The following is a 17,178-nucleotide window of genomic DNA, read 5'->3' as shown; positions in this document are numbered from 1 at the left end:
CAAATAACTAAATCAGTTCATGGGTCAATTCAACACTAATTACATCAACTCAAACTAGAAAATGTCAGCCCACATAATATCATATGTATAAATGTATACGACCCAAATGAAGAAGTCAGAATTCAAGATCATCTAGACACTCTCATTTTTATCCTCAAAAATATCAGATGAATAAATCTCTACTCCCCATGAGAGCAAGTTAGCATTCAAAATATCAAATCATTATTTATCCACATAGTCCAATATCCGAGGAAGCAAATATCAATTTTATCATCCTGTTAACTAACCACAACTAACCATATTTATAAAAATCTCATAAGCACACCAAACCGTAAACTCTCTAGCACCCGATTTATAATCTGATCACCAACTATAATCATCAAACCTGTGAATATCATACATGACACTCACTATGTCACTATCAACGACAACCCAAATAATAAAACATCAAAATAGTTGAGACTAAAAGATCATCAAAACAAATATCCAGTAATAGATCATCAAACAACCACATAACATTTACTCTCATAAATCATTAGAATCAACATATCACAATATCTGATCTCATAATATCCCTCAACCTCAAACCATTCTCAACAATGATCAAACATGGTAACTCCCAAATGAACAATTTTCATCGTATCGGGTACCCTAATATCCAAAAGATATGAGTATAAAAACTCTACTGACTAAATCAACAGGAATTATGTAGGTATCATCCACTACCCAGCTAACAATAGTAGAGGCTGGTATGTGTCTCCATCTCCTACTAGTAGTAACAGAAGCTAAAACTACTGATGGTATGATAAGAAAAATCACCAGAGACTATAATCCTTGATCTCTATTAAGGTCAACCATGCTCAATGGCTAACCCATCACAGGTAATATGTGCTACAACAACCAAACAGGTACCACATAAAGAATGTTAATACCTATCATAAACTATAAAATTAAACATCATACCTATATGCCGTCTGGAGATGTTCCATCGCTATCCAATCCCCAACTTCAGACCTCAAAATTCCGAACATGAAAATCACCGGAAATCCATATAAATCCGAAACGGAAGTCCAAAATACATACATAATGAAAAATCCGTGCAATCCAAATAACTACCCAGTTTGCCTCGCAAACTTGGGCTAATCCAAAAATCCAGAATACCAAAAGCAGGTATCATAACCCACTCGAATACCAATAAATTGGTATCAGCCAAATCTCGAAAATTCGTAACACGAAAATCAACAAGTATCGCCAAGCTTTGGCGCTCTGATACCAATAAATTGGTATCAGGTTATCCCCAATATCCAAAATACAAAAACAAACGATCGTAAAACCTGGCTTTGATACCACTAAATTGTCACGCCCAGAGGAGTCCCTGTCCGAGAAAATTTCGACAGCATCTCCCCTGTACGGTGGACAATCTGAAACTTTTCTACATCCTCATATACCTCAGCAACAGGCGGCTGGAATAATAAAAACAATAAAATACAACCACACATACATCCACGCAGTTTATATATAAGTACACAGATCAGTAATATCATGACTCGAAAACAACCCTACTCCACTACACTCGTAAAGCTCAAATCCGATAATAAAATCAACTTACCTCTTCTGCCATCTAAGCAGGCATGTAGTAAAAGCAAATCCAAAACCAAATCCATCGACATCACAAAATCCATACAATGTCCAAGTATCATAATCCAAAACATAACAAGTTCAGAACATAGTCTAAATAAAGAAGAAAACCAAAAGATCCTTAATATCCTCGAGGTCTGCAGGGGACAAGCAACTGGAACATTCTCCTGACAGCATCAACCTGAAAATATCAACAATGGAGGTGGGGTGAGTCCAACACTCAGCAGGCACAACTAATATACAAAGTAAGGAAATAACACCTAGCACTAATCATGCGTACAGTCTCCTGAAGTAATAAAGGTAAATGCAAACTGAAATAAATAGGAGAATACTGTACTAACCAGGACCTGGGTATAAAGACAAGCAGTCCGAGAGATATGGAAATCATGTATGCATGTCAAACATAGGTATCCAAACAATAGAGAGGCCGAGTGGGTAGGGTTGTGACAACCGTGCACTCTGTCGTCACTACTCCTGATGAGTAACCGAGTGGACGGGATGCTGTCAGAGTACACCTATCCTCCTACCCCAAATCATAAATGGGGGAGCGCAATGCTCTCATCTCCCGGTACACGATGACGGGGAGGAATCCCTGCCGGACAACACGTTGTGTCACACTACCCATGAGCGGACCAACGGTGCCTAACAGAGTCCCTGCTGCAACACACTCTGCCTGAATCGACCACTAACCCATGAGTGGTGGTGTGTGCAGATCCATGTAACTGGCGATGTGCTCACAATAATGGAGCGAACTATCGCACAGCATGCAATCATGCAAATGGTGCATGGCACTAACCACAACATATCCTGACCTAATCCATATATATATAAGTGCGTCATAGGTCAACGAATCAAATCAAATCAAAGGTACACAAGGTATAAAACCTAGGTCCTGAACATGGTGAAGCATGGTATATCACTACCCCTATAAGCATGTATCAACAGGTAAGGAATACATGAGATGCAAAACAATCAATCAATTAATCATGTAACAATTATCGGGTAGTGATTAACCGGAATAAATAAGAAACATAATTAATGCAACTTGTTATATTCACTACTATGTATATCAAATGACATAAGTCAAAAGTACCCGCCTCCGATAAAATGATCCAAATCTGACTCCGAGATACTCGTCTCGCGTCAAAGTCCTGTGTCAAACAAATAAATCTTTTTTATTTAACTACACATCTATAAATAGCTAAATAAAAATCTCCTACACTAGATTAGGGCAAAAACCCTAATCAACAACCACATAAATCTCACCCAGAATCCAACTCATACCAAATACAAAACATAACCTAAATTAACATTCCTTGCTAACCTATCAACCAATCATCTACAAGATGATTAAATTCTTTACCTCTTATCTCAATTAACAACTGTAGTTGCTGCTGGATCTAATGTAAACAACTACTGGATTAAATTGTTGAACCAAGAAAACCCTACAGCAAGTCTTGTAAGAAAATTCTTCCTCACTGTCGGTTCAAGATGAGATCACAAACCAAAAATACCTAATTTTTCTTACCTATCTCGTAGCTGTGCTTGTTGATCCACACCAGGACTCTTGCTGCCAGCACAAAATGATTGCTGCTGGAAATCCCAAGTTTTTCTGCTAGAAAATAAGCGCAAATTTCTTGATCACAACTACTCTATTCTGATCAAGAACAAAAATCCAAAAACCAAGAATCAAACTTACCTTAACCGTGACCTAATTCTACCACAACGAAGGATTGCTCAAGAACAGAGAAGAGGCGGAGCAGTGAGGGGTGGCTCTACTCCGTACAACGCCGGCTACTAGCTAGGGCACGGCGGCGATCCAGTGGCGACGACGGCTTCAAAAACTAGGGCTCAGTGTCGCAGAAATCAGAAGGAGGGCCGACAGTCGGCGTCGGCTCACAAGGTCGAGCGGCGCGTCTTGATCCCAGCGACGGAGAAGGCTCGGTTGGCGGCGCTAGGGCAAAGGCGACAACGGCGCTGGGTCAGATCTGGTGGCCGGTACAGAGGAGGTGGCCGACGACGCTGCCAAGAGGAGAAAGAACTCGGCACTAGGAGGTGAAGTGGAGAAGAAGAAGGAGTGGAAGGGAGGAAACAACCGGCGCCGAGCGGTTAGGGCACAACCGTCGGGTCCGAGGGGAAGGCGTCGGGGATGGCTCGGGCTCGCGGGAGGGAAAAAGAAAACGGGAAAGAAAAATAAGGAAAAAGAAAAAGAATTAAATATATAAACTTTTCCTCACTTAAATGGGGTAGCCTAAACAAGCTTTTCTGGGCCCCATTTTTGTCCCCGTTAATTCGTCCGTACGAGCTCCGAAAAATTCCTGAAAATTTTCTAAAAATTCTGGAAAATTCCCTTATCAATATTTGCCTATTTTTTGGTATTTTACAGAATTACTGACAACTCATTTAATTAATATCTAGCTCCAAGAGTAGTACCACTCAACTTTATTGTCATGTTGGACTAGGTCCACCTACAGGGTTTAAAATGGCAATCCTTATGAGCTCCTCTTGGGGACATTCTCAGCCTAGATAACTAGGGCACAGATTCCTTCTATAATCAACAACACATATTATAAGTAATATCATTTCCCAACTTATCGGGCATATTGATTTATCGAGCTAAACCTCACCCTTTGATAAGTCAAAGAAATAAATATTAAATATACATGCTTGTTATTATATTAGGATTAAGAGCATACACTTCCATAATAATTAAGGTCTAGTTCTTTTACTAAGTCAGTACAAAAAGAACTTACCTAAATGATCCTACTCAATACACTTAAAGTGTATCTGTGTAATTTATTAGTCAAGATAAACTAATACTTAATTACACTACGTCTCTTCTGATGGTTTGTTCCTTTCCATCTTAGTCGTGAGCAACTGTTTATAATTTATAAAGAACCGACAACATGATCTTCTAAGTGTGACTCCACACTCCATGTTATCTACTATATAAATTAATTGAACAATTACATTTAACAAATAAATGTAAACATTTGACCAATGTGATTCTTTATTTCAAAATAAATGTGTACAAAAGCTAAACTTTTAAGTATACACTCCGAACTTGTAGTGCAGATTTTTGGTGGAATTTATAGTGCAGATTTTTGGTGAAATTTGTAGTGCAGATTTTTTGGTGGAACTCATACTACAGTTTTTTTAAAAAAAAAGATTATAGTGCAGTTTGGTTAAGTATTATAGTGCAGAATTTATGTTTGCATAGTATGCAGAAATAGTGTAGCATATAATGCAGAATCTTGATTAGTATAGTATGCAGAATTTTGATTAGCATTGTATGCAGATTTTTGTTTATGCATTTCAAAGTTCATAGTATGTAGATTTTTGTTTATGCATTTCAAAGTTAGAATTTGTTTAAACATTTCAGTTTTTAAAGAAGCATTCTTTTATTAGAAGTATTAACAAGTATAAGAAAGATAAAGAAAAGAAAGAAAAAGGTCAAGGCTTTAAGTAGATCCCAAAGTCAAGAGTTTAGGGATTTTGGCACACAAGGTGCTCGTTAAAATGCCAAGGCATTTAAATAAGAAGTAATTAAGATAAATCAGCTTATGAATCAGCATTTTACTTTTATCAGTGGCACTGTGCTGGACTCTTAGTTGTCCTTGGGTTGGGCTCCCATAGTCGTCCCTAGGTTTAGATAACCTAGTAAACCCTACTAGATTCGGGACTAGCTACCTCGGGTCTAGTTAGGGATGCACACATAGCAAGTACAGTTGTCGGACCCATCAACAGCATGATTATTATTTTTATCTATTATGAAAATAGTTTTCAAAACTTCACAAATCAGTTACGTGAATACAATTCAGATTCGACATTAGCCTAGCATCAGTTTAGCTTAGCTTATGTATCAGTTCAGTTAAACTTATTATTCTGAAGTATAAAAGTATAAGTTTTGAACAAGTGAAATAAGCTTTACATGTTTAGCATTTCAGCATGTCTTGTTTCTTTTGCTATTAGATGAGCATGTGTAGTATTTCCTTTAAAGCATTCAGTTTTAGATTTATTTTATTCACATGCATATTCGAGTTTTATGAGTTAGATAGCGTTTACTAAGCAATTTTGCTTATAGATGCATTTTCCTCTTACCGCAGATAAAGGAAAGGAAAAGCTATAGCAAAGGAAGGTGACAAGGAGGTGCGGATGGATGTGTGATGCCTGGACTATAGAAGCCTTGGGATTTAGCAAAAGAATTTATTAAGATTGACATATATTTAGAATTCTTTCATTTAAATTGTTATGCACATTAGACCTATTATCTGAGTTGTATAATGGTTGCATGCATGTTCAGATTAATACATATATTTCAGCATGATTAGATTGATGTATAGATTTAGTTGTGAACATAAGTCTGAGTAGTATGTATAGATGAGTCATTTAGTCTTCCGCTGCCAGTTAATTGCATGTTTTGAGTGTTTAGAGAGTTTTAAGTATAGATATTTTCATGCGAACAATTTTAGTTAAAGTATAGTTAGTAGTCTAGTAGCGCTCCGCCCTCACAGTCCAGTAGTGAGGAGGGTGGGGTGATACAGTATCTTTGTTTACATGGTCCACTTGGTCGACCAAGGTAGTTAAAAATTAAAAATGAGTTCACATTTGGATCAATAGGACCCTCATCATTTCAACCCGCTCTTCGCCTTTTGCTATGAACATGAGGTTCAAAATAATATGATGTAAAAGTCGTTACTTCCTCCACAATGTATGCATTGACAATTGTAATGACCCAATTTTCCTCATTAGGAGTTCTAAAAGTTCTTAAAAATATTTAGAAATATTTTAGAAATATTCTAGAGATTTTTAGAAATTTTTAGAGTATTTTTATATAATTTTTGGAGGTCGTTTGGTATTTTTACTAAACGAAGGAAGTTTCGACAAAAAAATGTCTAAACCGAGAATTGAACCCACGACCTTTGACTCGGTCAAAACCCGACTGACTAGGTGGGCAAATGGATTTTTCTGTTTAGAAAAGGTAGCGAATTTATTTAAGATAGTTAATAGAATATTGGATTATAAAAGGGATAAGTTTATCTTGGATTTGTCTATTTAGAAAAGGTAGCGAATTTATTTAAGATAGTTAACAGAATATTAAAAAAATGATAAGTTGATGTTGGATTTGTTTGTTTAGAAAAGGTAGCGAATTTATTTAAGATAGTTAACAGAATATTAAAAAAATGATAAGTTGATGTTGGATTTGTTTGTTTAGAAAAGGTAGCGAATTTATTTAAGATAGTTAACAGAATATTAAAAAAAGGATAAGTTGATGTTGGATTTGTCTGTTTAAAAAGGTAGCGAATTTATTTAAGGAGTTAACAGAAATATTAAGTTATAAAAAGGGATAAGTTGATGCTCTGTTTTCCCGTGACTTAAACCATTCTCTCCTTCTCTTCTGCGTACGATGGCGGAACTCAGGGAGAAAACGAAAGGGAGTAAGGGCATCATCTCCGGCAGCCGGCCAAGGTCCTAGAAGCCCTTTTTGTTCGGTTGTGAGTCCAAGAAGCAAGGTAAGTGCTTCTCACATGTAGTAGGAGTAGTTTCGGACCTTTGTTCTTCTTGAATTCGAAGCATAAGAAGCGCTTATAGTGCAGATTTTTAATTAAGCCTATAGTGCAGATTTTAATTAAGCTTATAATGTAGATTTTTATGTAGAGCTTATATTGCAGATTTTAATTAAGCGCTTATAGTGCAGATTTTTAATTAAGCCTATAGTGCAGAATTTAATTAAGATTATAATGCAGATTTTTATGTAGAGCTTATATTGCAGATTTTAATTAAGCGCTTATACTGCAGATTTTTAATTAAGCATATAGTGTAGATTTTAATTAAGTTTATAATGCAGATTTTTTATGTAGAGCTTATATTGCAGATTTTAATTAAGCGTTTATAGTGCAGATTTTTAATTAAGCCTATAGTACAGATTTTAATTAAGCTTATAGTGCAGATTTTTATGTAGGCTTATAGTGCAGATTTTAATTAAGCTTATAGTGCAGATTTTATGTTTACATAGTATGCAGAAATAGTGTAGCATAGAATGCAGAATCTTGATTAGAATAGTATGCAGAATTTTGATTAGCATAGTATGCAAATTTTTGTTTATGTATTTCAAAGTTAGAATTTGTCTAAACATTTCAGTTTTTAAAGAAGCATTCTTTTATTAGAAGTATTAACAAGTATAAGAAAAAGAAAGAAAAAGGCCAAGGCCTTAAATAGATCCCAAAGTCAAGACTTTAGGGATTTTGGCACACAAGGTGCTCGTAAAAATACCGAGGTATTATATATTAGAAGTATTAAAAGATAACAAGTATTTTACTTTTATTAGTGGCACTGTACTGGACTCTCAGTTGTCCTTGGGTTGTGTAAAATATCGGAAAATAGGCGAATATTAATAAGGGATTTTTCTGGAATTTTTGGAAATTTTTCAGGAATTTTTCGGAGCTCGTACGAATGAGTTAATGGGGAAAAAAAAAATCTGTTTAGGCTACCCTATTTAAGCGAGGAGAAGATTATATTTATATAATCTTTTTCCTTTTATTTTCTTATTCCTTTTTATTTACATTTGTCGCCGTTTTTCTTCTTTGCTGAGCCGTGCCCGCGCGCCCTCTTTTCTCCCCGACGCCGCCGATCTCGTCCGAGCCCTAATCGCCGGGCTGGCGGTTTTCCTCCTCTCCTCCTACTTCATCCTCCCTTCCACTTCTTCTTCTTCTCCCTCCGGCGACGCCGCACGAGCACAATCGAACCGGACTATCTCCTTGCCCTAATCTGCCGCCGGCTGAGTTCCTGCTACCTTTTTTCTCTAGCCGACGACAGCCACTTGAGTAGCGCCGGCCACCCCCGATCGCCGGCACTCGAGTACCACTGTTTGGGTTCTTATGTGCCCTAGCTTCTGCCGCCGACGACGAGAGCCACTGCCGAGTCCTTCCCTGTGCCCTAGCCGACACTTGCTCCCGAGCCACTTCGACCACCCCGACTGTTGACCGAGCAGCACCGCTGTAAATCCTTTCCGGCACCTCTATCCTTCCGAGCAGTGCCGAGCTTGGATATTCTTCTCTGTTATTGATCAATCCTTCTTTGTGGTGGATCAACAAGCACAACTATGAGTTAGGTAAGGGTTTTTGTTAAGGTCAACAGTGATATGGATTTAGGTATACTACTATAAGGTTTTCTACTAAGTTGGATTTGGAATTTGTTTTCCAATTGGCAGCGAACGGTCCGAAGTTGCTGGATTCCGGTCTTTCCGTTGTGAATCGGATCAGTTGCCATCACAGACGACTGAAGGAGAGTTAGAGGTAAGGATTATGGTTTTGATATTTGTGGTAGATTATTGCTAGTTGAGTTAGTAATAATTAATAATTTAGGTTCGGAAGTTATGTAATGGTGTAATTGGGGTTAATGAAACTAACCATAATTGGTCAGTGGGTTAGGAATTTGTTTAGCTATTTGTTTATAATTAAATTAGCTAAACTGTGTGATTTAACACAGGACTTTGATTCGAGACGAGCATCTCGGAGTCAGACTGGACCATTTCTTATTGGAGGCGGGTACTTTGACTTATGTCTTTTGATATGCATAATAAAGTGTTTAACATATAGCAATGATTGTGTTATCCTTTTGATTCGGTTGGTCACTACATGATCTGTTACATGTTGTTTGTTTATTTATTATGCACTGCATGTTATTATTGACCTGACCATACATGCTTTCGGTAGTGACCCAACCATGTGATACATCATGTTCAGGACCTAGGGTTTATATGATACCCTATCTGTTTGTGTACCTTCCATCTGATACATTGATTTGTGGTACACCTTTTATTTATGTATGGATCTTGCTATGCTATTCATGAGATTGCCATGCTTAGTATCATGCATCATGTTTGCATGCTGTGCGATTGTCGGCTTCACTTTGGTTGAGCCCATCGCCAGTTACATGTACTGCACACACCACCCATGGATTAGTTGTATATCTGGCTGGTGTGTGGCGGTTCTGCTGTTTGGCTCCGTTGGTCTGAGGACTCAGCGTGGTAGCCGGCAGTCAGTTCCGCTCTGTTTGGCTCCGTTGGCATTTAGGGTAGCAGCGTGGTAGCCGGCAGATGGTGGACTCTGTTTGGCTCCGTTGGTCAGGAGACTCAGCGTGGTAGCCGGCAGAGATTTCCTCCCCGTCGTCGTGTACCGGGAGATGAGAGCATTGAGCTCCCCCATTTATGATTTGGGGCCAGAGGACAGGAGTACTCCGACAGCATTCCGTCCACTCAGTCACTGTCAGGAGCAGTGATGTCCGAGTGCACGGTCACCATATGCATTTATTGCATTTTATTGTTGTGATTGCTGCACTTATATGCTGCATTTGTATGGATGCATTTGATTGACATGCATACAGGATTATGATTTCTTCGGTCTGACGACTTGTTACCTTTGTACCTTGATCCCGGTTAGTACAGTTATCTCCTGATTTCGTTTCAGTTGCATTTATTCCTTCTCGTATTCAGGAGACTGTACGCATGATTAGTGTTGTCTGTTAGTTGTTTGTACCTGCTGAGTGTTGGACTCACCCCGCCTCCATTGTTGATATTTTCAGGTTGAGGCTGTCCGGAGCAGTTCCAGTCGCTGGCCCCCATATGCACGTAGAGCTAGTTCTCTACTAGTTCGTTATTGGTTTTATTTTGGCCTTTTTCTATATCAGACTTTGTTTTAGTATTGTCTTTGGATTTTTCCTATAGATATTGTATGGATTGACACATTTTTATGGATTTTTGATATGGTATTGGATTTCATTCTACTACGTACCTGCCTGGACGGCAAAAGAGGTGAGTTCGTTGGATTTGAGCTTTACGAGTGTAGTGGAGTAGGGTGGATTTTGAGTCAGAGTCCTATTGTTATTGATTACTATTATTAACTGCGTGGTTGTGACAGCCAGAGGCTGAATATCTTTATAAACTGCGTGGTGTTTGTTTTTATTTATTGTTATCATTCCAGCCGCCTGTGGCTGATGTATATGTGATATGTAGAAAGTTTCATATTGTCCGCCGTACAGGGGAGATGCTGTCGAAATTTCTTCGGACAGAGACTCCTCTGGGGCGTGACAATTAAGTGGTATCAGAGCGAGTATACGATACTTGCTATGTGTTCTGGATTTTGAGAGCTTAAGTTTTACGATCTTTGTTTTCGTATTTCGGATAGTTGATATAACCTGATACTAATTGATATGGTATCAGAGCGCCAAAGTTTGGCGATATTTGTTTGATTTCTGCGTGTTGGATTTTCGAGATTTATCTGATACCAATTCATTGGTATCAGAGCAGGGTGTGATACCTGCGTTTGGTATTTTGGACATTTTTATACTAGCCCTAGTTGTGAGACAGATTAGTCTGGGCAGTTATTTTCGGTTGCACGGATTTGTCCGTTTCGATTATGTTATGGACTTCCGTTTTGGATTTATATGGATTTCTGGAAATTTTGAGGTCATTTTGGGGGCTGGACAGCGATGGAACATCTCCAGACGGCATATAGGTATGATGTTTAATTTTATAGTTTATGACAGGTATTAGCATTCTTTATTTAGTACCTGTCTGGTTGCTGTAGCACATATTACTTGTGATAAGTTAGCCATTGAGGATGGTTGACCTTAATAGAGATAAGGGATTATAGTCTCTGGTGATTTTTCATATCATACCAGTAGTAGTTTTAGTTTCTGTTACTACTAGTAAGAGTTGGAGGCACATACCAGCCTCTGCTATTGTTAACTGGCTAATGGATGATATCTACATATTCCTGTTGACTTAGCCAGTAGAGTTTTTATACTCATATCTTTTGGATATTAGGATACCTGTTTCGATGAAAAATTATTCATGGGGGAGTTACCATGTTTGATCATTATTGAGAATGGTTTGAGGTTGAGGGATTTTGTGAGATCAGATATTGTGATATGTTGATTTCTTATGGTTTATGAGAGTAAATGTTATGTGGTTGTCTGATGATCAAATACTAGATATTTGTTTTGATGAGCTATTAGTGGATAACTATTTTGATGATTATATTTGGGTTGTCATTGATGGTGACATAGTGAGTGTCATTTATGATATTCACAGGTTTGATGATTATGGTTGGTGATCAGATTATAAATTGGGTGCTGGAGAGTTTTACGGTTGAATGTGCCTATGAGATTTTAATAAACCTGGTTGGTTATGGATAGTTAACAGGATGATATAAAAAAAAATGATATATGCTTCCTCTGATATGGGACTGTGGATAAATAATGATTGATGTTTTGAATGCTAACTTGCCCTCATGGGGAGTAGAGATTTATTCATCTGATATATGGTTTGGGCTGTTATTTTTGAGGATAAAAAAAATGAGGGTGTTTTGATGTTCTTGAATTCTGACTTTTGTCTTTTGGGTCGTACACATTTATACATATGATATTATGTGGGTTGACATTTTCTAGTTTGAGTTGATGTAATTAGTGTTGAATTGACCCATGAACTGATTTAGTTATTTAACAACATTGTATACCATTTTATCTTAGTTAATTTTCGTCAGTAAATATTGATTTACACTTGTTAAATCGGTCAGTAGAAGACTGATTTATGTTTGTCGAGTTGGGTAGTTGTGGTTTGATATACCTTAGTTGCTTGTGGAGGATTAAGGTATTCTTGATTAGTTAGTAGATGAATGATTTAGTTTTGTTGGTTGATCAGTAGAGAATTGTCATGATCTATTTTTAGAGGTTCGAACCTTTAGGTTATTTGTGCTTAGTTATATATCTAGAGCACATTTGAGTACATGTTTTGTACTGGCGTGGAAAGGACTGATTTAGCCATATATCATTGTCGGCTTGGATAGGTTATAAAGGATCGATGTATCCTATTCCATGAAAACTTTGACCGTGGACTGTATATACCTGGTGGGATAATTTAGAGGGTGCATTGGAATATGCGACCCCGCTGATGTAAGGAAGTGTAGAGCTAATTGCTTAACACTTATGGGATACAATCGTTATTAGTGTTTACTGGGAGAGTACATTTTGGATTTATGAGGATAAAATTTTTTCCATTGGATATAGTCTTGGTAGTGTATGACATTGACTGGCAATGTTATACCACGGTGTGTATATCTTTCTTGTCCGATACTAGTTCCTTTGAACCTATAGCAGGGTTGTTACTGGATGATTAGACTGTTTTATTTTGGGTTGCTTTTGATTGATGTATTCATGCTTGATACATATGCATGAATTTTGTTTAGATATACCGGTAACCCATGAGTGTTGGTAGCATAAGGTTGGTCTCTTTGATTGAGCTGGTATGCTGATTTTGCATGTATATCATGATTATTTTGGGTTGTAGGAGTCCTGTGGTAGACTGTCCATTTGTAAGTAGTATATGTATCCATGTTCTGATATGGTTTGAAGGTTCCTTGTGGATCATAGATATGTAGTTGGGTGTATGTATCTGGAGGTATTATTGAAGATATCTTGTTGATTAAATCCGAGATGTAGTATATGTACATCGGTGGTGTTTTGTTGGAGGCATTTTGTCGATTTAATCTGAGTTGTGATATGTACATATGTGTTTGGTGTGGTATCTGAGGTATTTTTTTTTTATTATGTTTGATATTTGAGTGCACCTGGGTTTAGTATGCTTTATTGAAAGTATATGTTGGTTATACTCTTGGCATAGGTGTATATATGCCATGTGAGGTTGTTTGAGGGGTATTGTCGATTATACCTATATTGATTTTGCACACGTGTTCGGTATGTATTGTTAGAGGTATCATACTGAATAAACCTGAGTTGTATGTTTGGTGTATAATAATTGGAGGATTTTGTTGATCATACATATGTTGTGTGAGCATGTGTGCGAGGTGTATACATTGGTAGCAGTATGATGATTTTACTTATACTGAATGCAGAATGTGGAGTGACTGCATTATGTCGTTTGTTGGATTAACCCATCAACTAATTTTCCTATCAGTGGATGACCCACTAGGATGCTGATAGAGTTGATGATGGATTTGATTAGTTACTAGGTAGTTATAGCCTAGGCTAACCACAGTGATTTGTGGTAAAGAGATCTTGTACAATCTCTAGCTGGATAGTTAGGTGCCTTGGGGTACTTATGTATTATTTTGTGGTGAGCGTTGCTCCCACATATCACGGATTGCTGGTAGCGGAGCATTGCTCCTATATTTATTGCAGATACATATTTCAGATTATTTGTGGTGGAGTGTTGCTCCCACATATTGAGGATTTCTTGTGGTAGAGCGTTGCTCCCACATATGTGGTGTTTCCTGTGATGGAGCGTTGCTCTCACCCTGGAGGATTTATTCTTTGGTGATTTATGTTATTGATGATCATATTTTTTTCGATTTATTATTGGAGATCTTATGGATAGGAATGTCTGTGATATGGACATTATGTGTCTTGGTTTTTTTGTCATATAGGCTTACAGTGCCTTAGATGTTTTCAGGGACTCGATGATCCTAGTATGTCGAGGATGTTTGAATAGGTGTCCATTATCTTTGTGGATGATGTTGTGATCTATTACGGATCCGCGGTGAGTCACATACACTACCTTTGCATAGATCTAGAGATGATTCGACAAGAACATCTATATGTGATTATCAGTAGTGCTGGTTTGGATTGTCTTTTGTTATGATGTTTGGTACACACGGTCACCAGTAGGAGTGTACCGTGGTTCCACAGGAGATAGAGGTTGTTACCGTTGGAAGCAGCCAAAATCAGTGTAGGAGATCCGCAGTCTTTTGTGACTCGCAGGATATTATAGATCTTTCGTCGAGGGTTGCTTCCGCATAGCTATGCTACTTTCACGCGTGACCATGAAAGGCGTGAAGTTTACTTGGACTGAGGATTTCAAAACCAGCTTCTAGGAGCTGAAGCGGAGACTAGTGTCTGCTTTGATTTTTGGTTTTTACCTTCAGGAGAGGATGAATTTGTCCTCTATACCGACGCGTCTCTACAGGGTATGAGTGTTGTTCTGGTGCAGCACGGTAGAGTATTCTTATATGCTTCTCGATAATTGAGGGAGCCTGAGAAGAAAATACTCAGTTCATGATCTGGAGTTGGCCGCTGTTATTTTTACCCTGAAGATTTGGCGGCAGTACCTATACGGTATCACATTTGAGATTCTCACTGATCATAAGAGTCTCAAATATATTTTCACTCAGAAGGAGCTTAATCTCCGACAGAGGAGATGGATGGAGTTCCTGAAATATTATGATTGTACCATTAGCTATCACCTGGGAAAAGCTAATGTGGTTACCGATGCACTTAGCTAGAGGTCCAGAGGGACTTTAGCTTGCCATCGAGTTGTGGTCACAGATTTGATTCAGGATTTCTCTGAGTTAGACATTGAGGAGCAGGGACATACAGAGCAGGGTATTCTTGTTACCATAGTTGCTCAGTCGTCGATCAGGACGAGAATCCGAGAGACCCAGTTGTTGGGACCTCATAGGGCTCAACGTGAGGCGGAGTTGGTCCGTATTATCAGACGGAGGATGTCAAAAGCATAAGACTGCCAGAAGAGTTATGCTGACCCGAGTCGGAGACACCTTGAGTTCTCTATTTGCGGCTATATATTTCTGCGAGTTTCGGCCACGAAAGGGGTGAAGAGATTTGACCTCAGAGGTAAGCCAGCTCCGCGGTACATTGGATCTTTCCAGATCTCGGAAAGGATTGGAGCAGTAGCTTACTAGTTGGCACTACCACCGTCCCTGTCAGGCGTCCACGATGTATTCCACGTATCTATGCTGAGGAGATACGTACCTGATCCGACGCATGTGCTGACAGATATTCCAGTTCCAGTTCAGCCTGACATTACTTATGAGGAGATTCCGGTACGGATTCTGGACCGGAAAGAGCGTCAGTTGCGGAACAAGACTATCCGGCTGGTTAAAGTCGGATGACAGCATCATTCGGACGAGGAGGCTACTTGGGAGCTCGAGGATACGATCCGAGCTCGATATCCCCATCTTTTCACTTGAGGATGTGAATTGTTTACCGTTCAGCATTTATACTCTATATCTGTTATTAGTACTTGCTGATGGTAGATACTGAAATTTGGGGACCAAATTTTTATTAGTGGGGGAGAATGTAAAATACCGGAAAATAGGCGAATATTAATAAGGGATTTTTCTGGAATTTTTGGAAATTTTTCAGGAATTTTTCGGAGCTCGTACGAATGAGTTAACGGGGAAAAAAAAAATCTGTTTAGGCTACCCTATTTAAGCGAGGAGAAGATTATATTTATATAATCTTTTTCCTTTTATTTTCTTATTCCTTTTTATTTACATTTGTCGCCGTTTTTCTTCTTTGCCGAGCCGTGCCCGCGCGCCCTCTTTTCTCCCCGACGCCGCCGATCTCGTCCGAGCCCTAACCGCCGGGCCGGCGGTTTTCCTCCTCTCCTCCTACTTCATCCTCCCTTCCACTTCTTCTTCTTCTCCCTCCGGCGACGCCGCACGAGCACAATCGAACCGGACTATCTCCTTGCCCTAATCTGCCGCCGGCTGAGTTCCTGCTACCTTTTTTCTCTAGCCGACGACAGCCACTTGAGTAGCGCCGGCCACCCCCGATCGCCGGCACTCGAGTACCATTGTTTGGGTTCTTATGTGCCCTAGCTTCTGCCGCCGACGACGAGAGCCACTGCCGAGTCCTTCCCTGTGCCCTAGCCGACACTTGCTCCCGAGCCACTTCGACCACCCCGACTGTTGACCGAGCAGCACCGCTGTAAATCCTTTCCGGCACCTCTATCCTTCCGAGCAGTGCCGAGCTTGGATATTCTTCTCTGTTATTGATTAATCCTTCTTTGTGGTGGATCAACAAGCACAACTATGAGTTAGGTAAGGGTTTTTGTTAAGGTCAACAGTGATATGGATTTAGGTATACTACTATAAGGTTTTCTACTAAGTTGGATTTGGAATTTGTTTTCCAATTGGCAGCGAACGGTCTGAAGTTGCTGGATTCCGGTCTTTCCGTTGTGAATCGGATCAGTTGCCATCACAGACGACTGAAGGAGAGTTAGAGGTAAGGATTATGGTTTTGATATTTGTGGTAGATTATTGCTAGTTGAGTTAGTAATAATTAATAATTTAGGTTCGGAAGTTATGTAATGGTGTAATTGGGGTTAATGAAACTAACCATAACTGGTCAGTGGGTTAGGAATTTGTTTAGCTATTTGTTTATAATTAAATTAGCTAAACTGTGCGATTTAACACAGGACTTTGATTCGAGACGAGCATCTCGGAGTCAGACTGGACCATTTCTTATTGGAGGCGGGTACTTTGACTTATGTCTTTTGATATGCATAATAAAGTGTTTAACATATAGCAATGATTGTGTTATCCTTTTGATTCGGTTGGTCACTACATGATCTGTTACATGTTGTTTGTTTATTTATTATGCACTGCATGTTATTATTGACCTGACCATACATGCTTTCGGTAGTGACCCAACCATGTGATACATCATGTTCAGGACCTAGGGTTTATATGATACCCTATCTGTTTGTGTACCTTCCATCTG

The 17,178-nt window shown here is 38.9% G+C and overlaps 1 long non-coding RNA gene across 1 annotated transcript; it reads left to right on the top strand.

Annotated features, from left to right (window-relative positions):
* Window positions 1–16,455: 16,455 nt before the first annotated feature.
* Window positions 16,456–16,893, top strand: LOC122039588. The gene is made up of 3 exons (XR_006128253.1): window positions 16,456–16,496; window positions 16,596–16,680; window positions 16,874–16,893. It is a non-coding gene; the product is annotated as an uncharacterized LOC122039588 (long non-coding RNA).
* Window positions 16,894–17,178: the final 285 nt, after the last annotated feature.

Source organism: Zingiber officinale, chromosome 2A (assembly GCF_018446385.1).
Source record: "Zingiber officinale cultivar Zhangliang chromosome 2A, Zo_v1.1, whole genome shotgun sequence".
NCBI lineage: Eukaryota > Viridiplantae > Streptophyta > Magnoliopsida > Zingiberales > Zingiberaceae > Zingiber > Zingiber officinale.
The sequence above is the reverse complement of the archived record's forward strand: the minus strand, read 5'-3'. Positions and strand labels throughout refer to the sequence as shown.